At 43.2% G+C, this 15,837-nt stretch overlaps 1 protein-coding gene across 10 annotated transcripts in view; it reads left to right on the top strand.

The window, feature by feature from the left end:
• Window positions 1–15,837, top strand: part of DMRT2 (doublesex and mab-3 related transcription factor 2) — a 347,384-nt gene that overhangs the window by 283,845 nt on the left and 47,702 nt on the right. The window contains exon 11 of one of the 10 annotated variants that reach the window (XR_015169661.1): window positions 2,423–2,482. The exons of the other annotated variants lie outside the window; for them this stretch is intronic. The gene's annotated coding sequence lies outside the window, so the exon portion shown is untranslated. Of the gene's footprint in view, window positions 1–2,422; window positions 2,483–15,837 lie in introns of those variants that run through there. 10 annotated transcript variants of the gene reach the window in all.

Here is a 15,837-nt window from a genome sequence, read left to right as displayed (position 1 = left end):
GCAACACCTACTGTCTTACTTGCATTTCTCTTACCTTGGGCGTTGGGTATCTCTTCACGGCTGCTCCAGCAAAGTGCAGCCAATGCTCCTTACCTTGGACAAGGGATATCTCCTCACCGGCGCTCTTCCTGACCTTCAATGTGGGATAGCTCCTCTAGGCCCTCCTGTGCCCGCGCAGCCACGGCGTGGGATTGGTCCTCCTGGCTGCCGCCCCTGGCCTCAGGCTTAGGCTAGCTCCTCCCGCTGGCTGCCCCTGGCCTCGGGCTTAAGGGCGTGGCGTATCTCTTCCCAGCCACTGCCCCTGACCTGGGACGTGGGGTAACTCCTCTTGGCCACTGCCCTTCAGGCACGGGGTCCTCCTGGCTTCTGCTCCTGACCTCGGAGCAGAAGCCGGGAGGACCCCGTGCCCATGATAGGTATTGATAAATATCTGTTGATTGAAATGCTGATAATACATGAGTTTTCTTGCCTAGACAAAAAGAGGAGGCCCTGAAGCTGTGGTAGATCTGGAATTGCCCAGTTAAATGGTTTTTGTCTGGTTGAGTTCCATTTTGAAGTAACTAAAATAAACCTCAGGTACAGAATCAACCTTACTTGAAGTGTTTATTCGGTGTGTTTCGATCCCCTAAATGAACTAACTGCATGTTCCCAAACATCTCCCCACCGACCTGCCAAGTGCCCCACATAGTCATTGGAGCATATTTGTCCAAGGGAAACGATCTTGCTGAGAAAACCAATAGTAAAAATAATGACCGACGTTTGTTCTGTGTTCACCACACATCAAATACTGGACTCTGCCTGCACTAACGTGCATTAGATCGTTTCATTTCTCTTGTAAGTTTATAGGAGCAGGGACTATAATTACCCGTGTTATGGTTGAGGGACTGAGCGTTTGAGTGTTGAAGGCAGACTGGGGCTCGTTTGGGAGAAAAACATACAAGGAAAGAATGACCTGCTTGAAGGTTTATTGGGAAGGGAGGATGGGGTATATTGGAGGTACAGGAAAGTGTCCAAATAGTGGGAGTGGAGAATGCACGTGAAAGTCACTCAGGCTGAAGATGGGGGACTTGCAATTGTAAACACTTTAGTCCATCGGCTTAGAGATGCCTATACATATATTTTGGTTACTATTTCATCAATCTTTAGATTCAGAGTCACATGAAATTCTTGTCTATTATCATAGTTATTCCACCATGTTAGGGACTTCATCAGTTTTTTTCACCTAAAGTACTGGTGTTTTTCTGGATACCTCTAAAAGAAGGGAAATGCAGGATTTCTTGATTTAAAACAATGTGTTCACCCTCCCCATTAGGCTTCTAACTGTATTTTTGCTGATTGTCAGAGACTTTTGTTTTATAGGTGAAAGTTATTTCATTTGCAGTCATTCTTCTGCTTGATTCTGCTTCCAGATCTTAAAATACAGCCTGGTGTCACAGAAGTTTACACAGTAATCTATTTATTAGGATTACTACATCACTCTAAGGTCAAGCAAGAAAGCTAAAGGGGATGATTTTAAATGTCTAAAACAGGGATAAGTTGGGGAAAAAAAAATCTCCACAAAACCTAAGTCAGTTAAAAAACATACCACTTATGTAAACAAAGTCTTTCAAGATTCTTGTTAACTTATGGCAAAAGTGTTTTTGCTGTATTAGATGCATTGATAATTAAGTTTACAAAGATTTTATTGTTATAAGTTGACAGTTTGTTTAGGACAAAATATAAAACAGCAGCAAAGGACAAATATATACAGTTCACAAATTTGCAATCATATTGCAAGCTGAAAGCAAAAACCATTGTTATATTCCAGAAGATATGATCAGACTTCACAAAATTAACTTGGTGGCAGAATTTTTATGTAAACTATTGGGAAGTTAGTTCTCTAGATTCAACTTTCACCCATTCATTCATTTGGGGGAGAATGGATACATGTACATGTATGACTGAGTTCCTTCGCTGTTCACCTGAGACCACCATGACATTGCTAATCAGTTATAGCCCAATACAAGATAAAAAGTTTTTTAAAAAAACACAAATACTGAATGTCTGTCATGTCCATGCACTGTTACAGACACTAGAGATACAACTGTGAGCAAAACAGATTTTTCTGAGGTGGGGTTTATATTCTGGTGAGAAGAAGCAGACAGTGAACAAATCAGTAACTATAAATACACATGACATGTCAGATGGCAATAATTTCTAAGAAAATGGCTGACAGAGTTGGGTTGAGGAGGAGGATGTGGCTATGAAAGTGAAAGGGTTAGCCGTTCCGTCATGTCTGACTCTTTGCCACCCCATGGACTGTAGCTGCCAGGCTTCTCTGTCCATGGGAATTCTCAAGGCAAGAATACTGTAGTGGGTAGCCATTCCCTTCTCAGGGGATCTTCCTGACCCAGGGATCGAACCCAGGTCTCCTCCATTGCAGGTGGATTCTTTACGGCCTGAGCCACCAGTGACTATGAAAGGTGTATATCAAAGGGCAAAGATCAGATTGTTATCAAGTGGCTGATTGGACAGCTGACAGAGTACCCGTAGAGTCTGGCGGCTCATCACAAGTCTGGTAACGTCTGTTCTATTTTCATCTCAAACTCAGTGAGTGACCCTTGGCTCCATGATATTTTCTGAGCCCCAGTTTATTTATTTGGAAAAGGAGAGGGCTGTACAACTGGGTCTTTGAGATCCTCTCTGGATGTAATTTCTGACTCTGTCTGAAGTGGAATGAATGTTTTGCTGAGATGAGCACAGGGAGAACCCTGTGTCTGTGGTTAAGAAGTCTGGTGGGAGGGGAGACAAATAGACCATGATAGTCCTTTGGGTGTTCATCAGTTCAGTATTCTTGCTGTCTTTCTTTAGGCTGAATAATGGCCCCTAAAGGCACCAGGTCCTAATCTCTGGAACCTGTAGATGTTACCTTATTTCGAGAAAGGTTCTGTGCAGATGTGAATAAAAGAGGGACCTTGAGACAGGCAGATTATCCTGGTGGGCCTAAATGCTATCACATGTCTGCTTACAAGCAGGGCAGAGGGAGACCGAACACATACAGAGAAGAAAGTTGTATGAAAATATAGTAGAAAGAAATTTGAAGGTGCTGACTGTGAAGACTGGAGTGTGGTGGGCACAAGCTAAGGAATACTGCTTCCAGAAGTAGGAGGAGACAGGGAAGGAATCCTCCTTTAGTGCCCTCAAAGGGAGCATGGCCCTGCCAACAGCTTGGTTTCAGCCTCATAATGTGAACTGTGAGCTTCTGGCCTCTAGAACCAGGAAAAGTTTAAGTGAGAGTGTTAGTTGCTCAGTTGTGTCCAACTCTTTGGGACCTCAAGGACTGTAGCCTCCCATACTCCTCTGTCTATGGAATTCTCCAGGCAAGCATACTGGAATGGGTAGCCATGCCCTTCTCCAGGGGATCTTCTTGACCCAGGGATCGAACCCAGGTCTACAGCATTGCAGGCAGATTCTTTGCCATCTGAGCCACCAGGGAAGCCCTAGAACTGTAAGAGAATAAATCTATGTTGCTTTAAGCCACCGTGTTTGTGGTAATTTGTACAGCAGCCCCAGGAAACTAGTTCAATAGGATTTTACCTCCATATCTACTTAAACTTAAATGAGACCATGTGGCTGCTCCAGCTAATGACACACGAATGGAGGTGATGTGTCTTTAGGAGCCATGGTGTGCTTTACAATGCTCTCATTTCATTTTAGTGATGGACGGGTTTGGAGACGGTGGCTGCCTTGTTAGACTGGGTCTCAGAGTGACCACGTTGAGCACAGCCTCCTAGTTAACTCATGAAGCACATAGGAATGATTGAAATATTATTAATAACATTTGTTGTTGAAAGCTCCTGAGCCTTGGAGGTTGTTCTACAAGCCTCTCCTGACTGGTGACAAGGAGACTGTTTGGACACTATGAAATGTTCCTGGTAATACTCTCTTTGTTGTGCTTTTTGCTTTTCAGTGGTCCTCTGAACCCCTTCTCCTAGCATCCCACCACAGCCAGGATAGTCTCAAATCTGTCCTCCAGGTCACTATTGTCCTGTGTGAAGCTGACGCACATTCCAAGGTTCTGTGCCTGAATGAGAGGAGGAATGCTGGGCCATGCAATGGGAAACAATTTTCCTTGCTTCAAGACTCTTTGGTGACTTCCATGTGCCATGTATGCCTCTAGAACAAGGGCTGGTATTGCTATGGATAGAAGTTTGTGCCTCCCTCTTTCCCCCCGGTTCAGATGTTGAAACCCTAAATCCCCTGTGTCATGGTATTTGAAGGTGGGGACTTGGAGGTAACAAGGTCATTAGGGTGAAATTCTTAAGCTGAGTTTAGTACCCTTATGAGAAGAGAAGCTTGCTTCTTCTCTTTCTTTCTCTCTGCTATGTGAGGACATAATGAGAAGAAATCTATCTATAAACCAGGAGGAGGGTTCTCACCAGAGCCCAACCATGCTGGCACTCTGATCTCAGGCTTCCAGCCTCTAGTACTGTGAGAAATGAATTTCTTTAGTTTAGGCCATCCAGGATATGATACTTTTTGCTATAGCAACTCAACTGATAAGAAGCTGTGGTGGCTCAGATGGTAAAGATACTGCCTGCAATGCAGGAGACCCAGGTTCGATTCCTGAGTTGGGAAGATCCCCTGGAGAAGGGAATCACAATCCACTCTAGTATTCTTGCCTGAAGAATTCCATGGACAGAGGAGCCTGGCGGGCTACAGTTCATGGGGTTGTAGCGTCGGACACAACTGAGTGACTAACACCCTGTTTAAAAGCTCCACTTTCAAAGTATGAGGTACATCCAAGGTGAAACTCATACTGTATTGTATTGGTTTGTGACCCTTCCCATGTCTGTCATTAACATAGCACATCCCTCACCCAGTAACCCATGGAGTAGGAGACTTCTACAGCAACTCCCTATTCACCAGGTAATGGCCTCTATCAAGTCATTAGAAAACAGTTGACTACTTCATCTGACAAATGAGGGAGGTCGGCTTTACACATAATGATGGGGCATTCACCTGACTTACCCTTATTCCCTGCACTGGTTCCCTTGGGCCTCCTCAAAAGCCTGCCTGTCTGAGGATGCAGCCAAGGGCTTGGTCCTGTGAGACCTCCTCTCGGCTCTTACTTGTGTGATTTTGGAAGGATTCCACCTCTCAGTTCTCCCAGATATTTTTCCATCTCTTCAGTGGTTGAGATCCCAACCTAGAGCTCTTGGATCTCAGAGGCACTGAGAAACAGGTCCCTGCTTTTTATTAGCTGTTGTCCTTGGAAAGACTTAAAGTGTCCTTGTAACATCCAAGACCACATTAATCTTTATGAGAAGAGTAAAGGTTGCCAAAATGAAGATTCAATATGAGGCTTCAAGTGACTAGTAAAAAAAAATAACATAAAAAATAAGTAACAACAAAAGTGGCTTGACTGGTCCACACCTAGTGGAGCCTGAGAACAAGCTGAGTTCCTCCGGCCTGGCTGAGTACCTGTGATAAATTCTAAAAATGGCCCCAATTCTTCAGCAGTCCGAAATCCACTCATTTTTCCTTGTAACTTTACAGAGTCCTTCCATTCTGGTATTTCTGGCTTACCCTGTTGCTCTGACCTTAACTGAGTGCTTTGCTTTGTGAAAGTAGTGTAGCAGCTCTCTTGGAAAAAAAAAAAAAAATATTGTGATTTGTACTGTTGGCTGATTTTTAAATACCAGTCTACCAGCAATTTAATAACTGACTCACAGGCTTTCTGAATATTTTACAGCTGGTTCTCACAAGCTGTAAGCGCCAGCTCCAGCCGACTGTTGGTCTGTGCCTATAGGATGTTAGCAAACATGTGTGTTGAAGTTTATTTATTTATTTTTTTTGGCAAAAACCACTATAATAATGTAACGTAATTAGTCTCCAATTAAAATAAATTAATTGATTAAAAAAAAAAAAAAAAAGAAAGCAGCACAGCAGGATGACCCAGGGCCTTGGAGATGAATCCAGGCCCATCATGCTGGGCCCTCATTGAACGGCTAAATACATCTTTGATACTTGTTCTCCCTGTATCTGTAAGTCAAGCTGACAACTTTGGGGGAATTACACTGAGTCTGCTCAGCTGCCATAACAAAATACAATAGATGGAGTGCTTAAACAATAGGAATTTATCTCTCAAAGTTCTAGAGGTTATAAGTCCAAGACCAGGGTCCAGTATGGTGAGATTCTGGGTAGAGCTCTCTTCTTGGCTTGTAGGCAGCTGCCTCCTTGCTGTGTCGTCAAGTGGTGAAGAAAGAGCTCTGGTGTCAAAGTTTAAAAAGAGCTTCTGAGATTGGTCTTGCTCACACTTGCTCCTTTACCATTGCCAGGATTGCCTGGCTAAGCCTCTTGAAAGATAAGAGACATATGAGGCAGGGAGCCCCTGTGGCCCCAGCTGATAGCCACGTGACTCCCAACTGACCTCAGACCCACAAGTAAGGAACAAACTGTTACGTGTCACTGAAGCTGTGTGGTCGTTTGTTACACAGCATTATTGCATTAAGAAATAATGGATACAGCACTGGATAGCAGTAACTCTTGTAGGACAGAGCTTTCCACACCTCTCTTCCCCTTTTGACCCCACCCTCTTCAGGATGGGCATCTGATATGCATCAAAGAGTAATAGCCCACCCTGCCCCCTCTCCCACTGGAGGTAGAAACTTTGGGTGGAGCAGCAAAGTTTTTCCTCCCTTAGAAAGTCTTGAAAGTTCTCCTTCCATGAGGTTACTTTGAACGGTGGGGCCTGGGCCATGTTTTGCATGTGCTTTTGTTTTGCATGGGAGGAACTTGCAGAGAGCTAAATTTGCCAGTGAGAGGTCTCTGGAGAAAGAGCAGCAATAAATTGCACAGAGCTTTCTGTTATCAGGTTTTGAAGATAGCGTTCTTTAAAGGATGGCCTGCAAACATTTCAGGCAGAGGGAATAGCAATCACAAAACCCTTAAGGAGTGTGTTTAAAACTGGCCCACACCCTGTATCAACCAATGACAAACATTCAGTAGGTTCATTAGTATGTACTGGTCACCTTAGTTAGATAGACGTACACACTAGGGTGTGCACTTGGTGTGCATTCATCTTCACCTGCGAAGGTTCAGGCAGGTGGAATGTTATGCACAGACACGGTAGCCCCTGGACATTTTGGTGTGCTCCATCAAGTTCCTACTGTCAGCCTCTGCATCCTGGGCATGAGGGCTTTTCTTCAGCCCAGCAAGGTATCCATCCACGTGCATGGCAGGCTACAGGAGCAGTCCTCAACCCAGACTTTTGGGAATCTGTATATAAATACCCCAGTTCCCTTGCATACTGGGCTGGGATGGTTGAGAGGCACCCATTCTGCTTAATTTCTTGGAGTTCTGTAGGACTAAGCTGCGGGAGCCCATAGTGCTAGTGGGCTTTATCTATTGCCTTCATTTCCCCATATCCCACACTTCTATCCATATTCTCTGCACCCCCCAAATAAGTTACTTGTATTTAATTATTTGTCTTAGGATCTGCTTCTGGGTGAACTCAAACTAAGACTGTTATAATAAAAGTAAACTCCAATTCTAACAAGTAAACCAACATTTGGCAGTCAGAAGTCAGGTTTACAACCAGTTCTATGATTCTTGGCATTCCTCCTAACACCTTACATGGAAGATTTCCTCTGTGGCAGATGCAAAAGTACTCTGAGTACTAGACCAGGTCATGGGGCATCTATGAAGTGGGGGGATCCAGGGACAACCACGTTAGGACCTAGAGTGTTGATCTGATGATGCTGACCAGATCTCCGGACGTTATTTTCTTCAGGGCAGTGGAGCCTTAACAATATTTCTAACTAATCACCTATATTGAAATTCTCTCATCTTACCAATAATAATCAGCTGTCTCTTTTGGTAATTAACTCAGCTTTTGGATAATATTTTAAGTGCTAAGTAATCATCACTTAATGAATCTTGATTAGGATCTCTCATATTGTAGTTAACCATCCCTGGGCTATTAAGATTTGATATAGGAAATTGAAATGCTGACTGCCTCAAGGGTGTAAATTACAGTTAACTTGCAAGAACACACACACACACACATTCACATTCACAATTTCTCTCTCATACATGCATACATAAATGCATGTATAAACATGTCACATTTTTCACTAATTCCCCCACCCTTGCCAATGCAGTATAGCAGTAGGAATGACCTTGCGTGTTCAGACAGTAGAATGAGGGGAGTGTGGCCAGTGCATAGGGAACATTATGAGTGAGGTTTGAGGAACCAAACAGCACAGGACCTTTATAAGGAGAGCCAGTAATTTGGGTTTGGTTCAAAGTGCAATGACCAGCCACTTCAGCAGGAAGAGATGTGCTGAGCAAAGAATGGATTTTGGAAGTAGGCCTGGGGAAGAATGAAAGCAGGAGGGCTCATTAGGAGATGAGAGGTCATTATGGTTTGGAATTGTGGGCAAGCTGGAGAGATGGAGAGAGGTAGGAAGATTGGGAATACAGTTTGGAAATACAATAGGAAAAAAACTAGTTGCTGATGAATTGGACGAGGGGATGACACCAAAGCAAGAAAAAATGGTTCTGAAGGGTTGGGTCTGGTGATAGAACCAGGTAAAAAGGAAGAACACATGTGTAGGGGAGAGCTGAGAAAAGCTTTATTTTGGCCATGTTATATGTAAGATGTCTTTTAGATATCCATCCATTCATTCGTTCAGTAAATATCTGTTGAATGCCTGTGTGTGTGTGTGCGTGCTCAGTAATGTCCAACTCTTTGCGACCCCAAATACTGTAGTCCACCAGGCTCCTCTGTCCATAGGATTTTTCCAGGGAAGAATACTGGAGTAGGTTGCCATTTCCTACTCCATGAGGTCTTTCCAATCCAGGGATCAAACCCAAATTTATTGTGTCTCCTGCATTGGCAGGCAGGTTCTTTACTGCTAGCATCACCTGGGAAGCCTGAGTAAGATATATCATTAAACAAAAAAGATGAAGATCCTTGAATTCTTGAATTACACTGAATTTTCAGGTAGATGAGGGGGTCTGGAATTCAACACTGTGGTCAAGCTAGTAATAACAGTTTAGGAGTCTTTCTGAGGTGGACGGGCCAGGCATCCTCACAGGCACTGGGGATGCAATCCTGGGAATGGAAATAGTAGCGGAGTCTGCATTCCATGGTGTGGGGTTATCTGTGTGCAGGCTCATTATCAAATTCATAATTTATCATCTCAGATTAAAACAAATCCATGCTTTAAAGGCCAGCATCTTTATGGACATAGTTTAACATCACATGCCAGCTCTGGATCAGTCTGTTGAGATTCAAATACCAGCTTCACCTTTATAAACTGAGTGATTTTAGGTAGATATCTCAACTGTCTAATCTCTAATTTTCTCATTGAAAAATGGAGATAATTTGGGGACGTATATTTTTAGAGAGTTACCTTAAGGATTAAATGAATTAGTATACAGAAAACTATTTAGAAGGGTTCTGACAATTACAAATTATTCAGTAAATGTTGATTTTACTTGTTATAAATGTTGCTGCTAATAGTGTTAATAAGACAAATTCCAAAATGACCTATGTCTTTAAATCAAATGGGGGAGGTGAAGAATTCCCACTAGCCTCTCTGCAGTGTTTGCCATCCAGTGCCATTTCTCAGCCCCCTTTTATTCCTCCTGGTCTCCAGTTTAGCCTAGTCTGAAAGAAGTTAGAAATACATCAACTTCTCACAGAGGCAAAGGAGTTACTCCTACAGAAGGTTCAGATTTTTTCCTCTTCCCTCCCCCACACCCTGCCCCCTCTTCTCCTTCTTGGGACTCATAAGACTACCTGGATGAAGAATATCTTATTTCTCAAAGGCAAATCTCTAATGATATTTGGCCCAAATAACCTTTCCTGCCCATGCAACTTTCACTGAGCTCATCATAGGGAGACACAATTTGCATAAGAAGTGAACCTGTAATAAATTTCGCCGTAAATTCCTTCCAACAGCATGCAAACCTTTTTAGTTCCACGGTGTGTGCTCCTGTAATGATCTTCCACCTGGCTCGGGACCTTTTTATGTGGGAACATTAAACTAATTTTGCTTGGAATGTGGGATGGTTTCTCAAGATGGCACACCTGATGCTCAAGCGCAGATCACAAGGCTCCTCGGGAAGATGGATGGATCCCTTGAGGCTCTTTAGGCACTCTGTTGCTCTCAGAACTTCCCTCAGAGCCCAGCGCATCTCCCGCAAACTTCTGCTTCACATTTGGTATCCCTGTGACAGTCACCAAATGATTGGGTCGGGTCAAGAAGTCAACTGACTTCCTCATATGCTTCTGCCATCACTCTGGGCTTGGGTGGGGGAGGGGCCAGCCAGGATGCCTTGGGTCTCTGTGAGGATGTGAGAGTGACTAGGATACTGATCAGAATAAAAGATTAGGTGGAATTCTTCCCCGGCCTTGGGTTAAGTGGCACATTGCATGAGTGGCTTTTGTCTGGTAGCAGCAAAAGCACTGAGTAGTGTGGTCCCTCCTCCATTGCTTATGACACGAGAATGTGCCTTCCTTCTGCTAACAGTTGATTCCTAGCAGTGCACAGAATGGTGCTACTGGAGGACCTACCGGGCCTAATTCCTGGGGGTGCTGTGACTACAGGTGACGTGCATTAAATGATTTCATCTATTAGCTACCGAATGCCAGCCTGCACAGAGGACAGGGAGGCATCCAGGGGAAGCTTAGCATAAATAAAGGGTTTGACTTAATGAAAAGGATCTAAGGAAACATGTTTGCAACTGGAGAAAAAGCTAAACCAGGACCTTGTGGTATTTGTTGCCTAAATGGCAACTCCTGCTGTGTTTTTAACTTTCAGAAACCTCAGCTGAATCTAAATCTCCTGCTTATGCTTTGTGGAGTAACTCAGCTTAAAGCAAAGCCACATTATCCTGCTTGATATGGCTGGGCTATGAGTGTAGTCAGAAAACCCGGGCATGAAAGAGACTTTAAATGAACAGATGAATAGAGCAATCAAAGGGCCATCCAATCAGATCTAAGCAGATTAGAACTTCATGCAGCCTCAAACACAAAAATAGACTGAGTGCTCTGTGATTTATTAAGGTCACTCATTCAAGATGCTCATGTATCCCTGACCCTCAACTGCTGCTCTTGGGGCTGACTTCAGCTTGCACTTCTCACTGCATCAGGCAAATGAGTGTCCATGGAATGGGACCCTGACTTCTAGTATTGCTGTAGTTTGTCTCTTACTGTTGTTCATTTATAAATATTTCTGTTTAGGCTTTGATCAGCATTTTGCAATGAATATTGTGGTCATTTTCCAGATGGTGATTCTCAGCCTGAAGTGATTGTTTGGAGGTACTTGTGGTTGTCACAGTTGGTTGGAGGTGCTACTAACATCTATTGGGAACAGGCTAGGGATGTGGCTATATATTCTACAATGCATGGGAGATTTCCCGCTCCCCCCATCCCCCACCGACCAGCCCCACTCAACAAAGAATTATTTGACCCCAATTATTGAAAGTGATGAAGTTGGAAAATCCAGATTTAGAGTGATACTGTTGGGCATTTTTGTTTCAGAGAAAAATTTCCAAATTGCCACTGCCTTTGGCCAAGGCTACATCATGTCTTAAGTAGACTTTTTCAATAATTTCCAGTTTTCAATAATCTGATTAAATCACATTTTTGCTAAAAGTCTTTTAATGGCTTCATGTCCTTTATAGTATGTGCCTTAACATGGCAGATGACATTGACCGCCCCCTTACCTCCACACTCAATTCAGTATCAGGATGAGTCAGTACTGCCTATGTTACATATCTCCTTCCATTTGCCATCAACCAGCTCTCATGTTGTGGTAAAGAGCAAGGGCTCTGAAGTAGACAGATCTAGGGGTGCCTTCTGGTTCTTCTGTTTATTAGCTCTATGACTTTGGAAAGCTCTGTAACCTCTCTGAGTCTATGTTCTTCTGTCCATAAAAATCAAGTTCTAGAACTCCACCATGTTGTCTGGAGTAAAGCCTTGTGTGGCCTCCTGCTTGGCACACGAACAGTGGGCACTATTTTATCTCCTCAGACACCAGTATATTCAAACCAAAACTATTGCAATGATTTCTTGACTGCCCTCACTGCCTCTTCTCTTAGGATAATCTAGGAAGCAACAGTTAGAACTGGACATGGAACAACAGAATGGTTCCAAATAGGAAAAGGAGTATGTCAAGGCTGTGTACTGTCACCCACTTATTTAACTTATATGCAGAGTACGTCATGAGAAACGCTGGGCTGGAAGAAGCACAAGCTGGAATCAAGATTGCTGGGAGAAATATCAATAACCTCTTATATGCAGATGACACCACCCTTATGGCAAAAGGTGAAGAGGAACTCAAAAGCCTCTTGATGAAAGTGAAAGTGGAGAGTGAAAAAGTTGGCTTAAAGCTCAACATTCAGAAAATGAAGATCATGGCATCCGGTCCCATCACTTCATGGGAAATAGATGGGGAAACAGTGAAAACAGTGGCAGACTTTATTTTTCTGGGCTCCAAAATCACTGCAGATGGTGACTGCAGCCATGAAATTAAAAGACGCTTACTCCTTGGAAGGAAAGTTATGACCAACCTAGATAGCATATTGAAAAGCAGAAACATTACTTTGCCAACAAAGGTCCATCTAGTCAAGGCTATGGTTTTTCCTGTGGTCATGTATGTATGTGAGAGTTGGACTGTGAAGAAGGCTGAGTGCCGAAGAATTGATGCTTTTGAACTGTGGTGTTGGAGAAGACTCTTGAGAGTCCCTTGGACTGAAAGGAGATCCAACCAGTCCATTCTGAAGGAGAGCAGCCCTGGGATTTCTTTGGAAGGACTGATGCTAAAGCTGAAACTCCAGTACTTTGGCCACCTCATGCAAAGAGTTGACTCATTGGAAAAGACTCTGATGTTGGGAGGGATTGGGGGCAAGAGGAGAAGGGGATGACAGAGGATGAGATGGCTGGATGGCATCACTGACTCGATGGACATGAGTCTGAGTGAACTCCAGGAGTTTGTGATGGACAGGGAGGCCTGGCGTGCTGCGATTCATGGGGTCGCAAAGAGTTGGACACGACTGAGCAACTGAACTGAACTGAACTGATGTATGTAATTTTTTCATGGAGATGAATTGAGGGAAACTTAAAAGAATCTGTTGGTCAGAGTTTTTGTTTCTTATTCAAAAAGAAAATAATAGCTTTAGTAAGTTTCAAAGGAAAATACATGGATTCTTCTAAGTTAGAGGAATTGATACATGAAATTGAAGAATTTCAATGAGAAAACTGCTTTTTTAAAAGCTACTGGCAAGTGAATAGCTAGATATGATTGAGAGTAGTAACATGAAACTGGCTTCCTACTCTTTCATCCTTAAATTAGATCAGACTTTATTACCAAGCTGGGGTCACTGTGTGCAGCCCCTGGGTCCAAGGTGCTCGCTGCTAATCTGGTCTGTCCATCACACATCTGAGTTGGATATCACCCTTAGAAACAAGTGAAATTGTGCTCAGGCCCACCAGAAAACCATTCATGAGTCTCTCCAGTTTCTCAGTATGTGTCCAGTGCCTCCACCACTCAGCCCCATCCTTCTTTCCTCGTGTTTTCACACTTTGTTCCCTTCCTGACCTACTCCAGCTATTCAACCAGTGCTCATTAGTCTTCTTTCCAACAAAAGGGAAAAAAATTGCATATTTATTAACAAATTATATATACACATATGTACACGTTTATTAACAAGTTAATATATTTATATATTAACTGCCTCAAGATTGTTAGGATCAAATGAGCCTATGTGTATTAAGACATTTTTATAAGCTGTACACTATTTTCAAGCAGTGTGTGCTGCTATAATTATTGTTTGGTGGTAAAACCCAAATGCTCTTGTCACACAGATACAGTTCATGTGTCCCCACCATTTCCTAGATGCCATGCTGCAGGGGCTAAAAGCTTTGGAGCAAGTTACATCACTTCTTTGCCTCAGGTTTTCTTCTCTCTTTTTTTTTTCATTTTATGATCTTCAGGATGAAGATTTAAGTAAATGAGATAGTGTCGATAGTTTTCTTAGTTTAGTACCTGGCACATTAGAAATGCTTCCTAGGTGGCTCTGTGGGTAAAGAATCTGCCTACAATGCAGGAGAGGCAGACAGACACGAGTTCGAGTCCCAGGTCGGAAAGGTCCTCTGGAGAAGGGCATGGCAATCCACTCCAGTATTCTTGCCTGGAGAATCCCATGGACAGAGAATCTGGTGGGCTACAGTCCATGAGGTTGCACAGAGTCCAACACGACTGAAGCGACTTACGAAGCATACATGACAAAAAAATAAATTATTTCTCAGTTTGGCAAATAATGACAGAATATCAGAGAAACATATTACCTCTCTCCTGCATGCATTTCTCTAAAGAGAAGTTGACATTTTGACAACAGATGAGCTGTTGGTTTATAGCAGCACCCTTTACAGAATGGGATAGTTTTCTTTTTATACCTCCTATGGTTCTGTATGCCCAGGTCTTTTCCTGTAGGTCAGCATCTGAAAACCAGCTCTCCTGCCTGACTGAAGAGGGTCCAGTCTGCTTAGATAATAAAATGCTTCAGAATTTGGCCCACAGTAAAGACAGATGCTCTCTAAGGTTGAGTGCAGAAACACGATCTCTCTTCTGCACAAATATTTTTGGTTACTTTTTTTTGTTGTTACAGAAAATATATATATATGTTCATCTCTAACTACCATGAGATTATCACTTGTCATTTACTGTCTGTCCCACTAAATTTCTACTACAACTACTTTGAAGTTTTGGTGGTTCTAAAACTTTGATTTTATAATCTTTCAGGTCATAAACTATTTCCAGTGATACTTTTTTATCTTTGATGGAGAAGCCATTGATTAATGGGTTCCTATAAATTCCTAAAATCATTTTAACAGTTAAAGCTATTTTTCTATTATAGTTACAAGTCTGGGAGTAGGTGGAAGTTACCAAATCCAGACACTCCAAGGCAGAGGCCAGGCAGATACTCTAAATGAGCTGGTGAATCAGGCTGGAGCTGCACCAAGGGGAAGAGATGTGCCCACGGGGTGTTGCAGCTAGCTATAGAGGAGAGTTACCTATAGCCAGGGTTGCTATACCTTATGACCACCCTCATGGCAGAAAGTGAAGAGGAGCTAAAGAGTCTCTTGATGAAAGTGAAAGAGGAGAGTGAAAAAGCTGGCTTAAAACTCAACATTCAAAAAACTAAGATCATGGCATTTGGTCCCATCACTTCATGGCAAAGAGATGGGGAAACAATGAAAACAGTGACAGACTTGATTTTCTTGGGCTCCAAAATCACTGCAGATGGTGACTACAGCCATGAAATTAAAAGATACTTGCTCCTTGGAAGAAAAGCTATGATCAACCTGCTGCTGCTGCTGCTAAGTCGCTTCAGTCGTGTCTGACCATGTGTGACCCATAGACGGCAGCCCACGAGGCTCCCCCGTCCCTGGGATTCTCCAGGCAAGAACACTGGAGTGGGTTGCCATTTCCTTCTCCAATACATGAAAGTGAAAAGTGAAAGTGAAGTCGCTCAGTCGTGTCTGACTCTTAGTGACCTCGTGGACTGCAGCCTACCAGGCTCCTCTGTCCATGGGATTTTCCAGGCAAGAGTACTTGGAGTGGGGTGCCATTGCCTTCTCCGTGACCAACCTAGACAACATATTAAAAAGCAGAGACATTACTTTGCCGACAAAGGTCTATAGAGTCAAAGCTGTGGTTTTTCCAGTAGTCATGTATGGATGTGAGAGTTGGACCATAAAGAAAGATGAGCACCAAAGAATTGATGCTTTTGAACTGTGGTGTTGGAGAAGGCTCTTGAGAGTCCCTTGGACTGCCAGGA

The sequence above is a fragment of the Bos grunniens genome, chromosome 8, assembly GCF_055505025.1.
Source record: "Bos grunniens cultivar Pamir isolate PY7600 chromosome 8, Bosgru_T2T1.0, whole genome shotgun sequence".
Classification (NCBI taxonomy): domain Eukaryota; kingdom Metazoa; phylum Chordata; class Mammalia; order Artiodactyla; family Bovidae; genus Bos; species Bos grunniens.
This window is presented reverse-complemented; position numbering and strand designations above follow the sequence as displayed.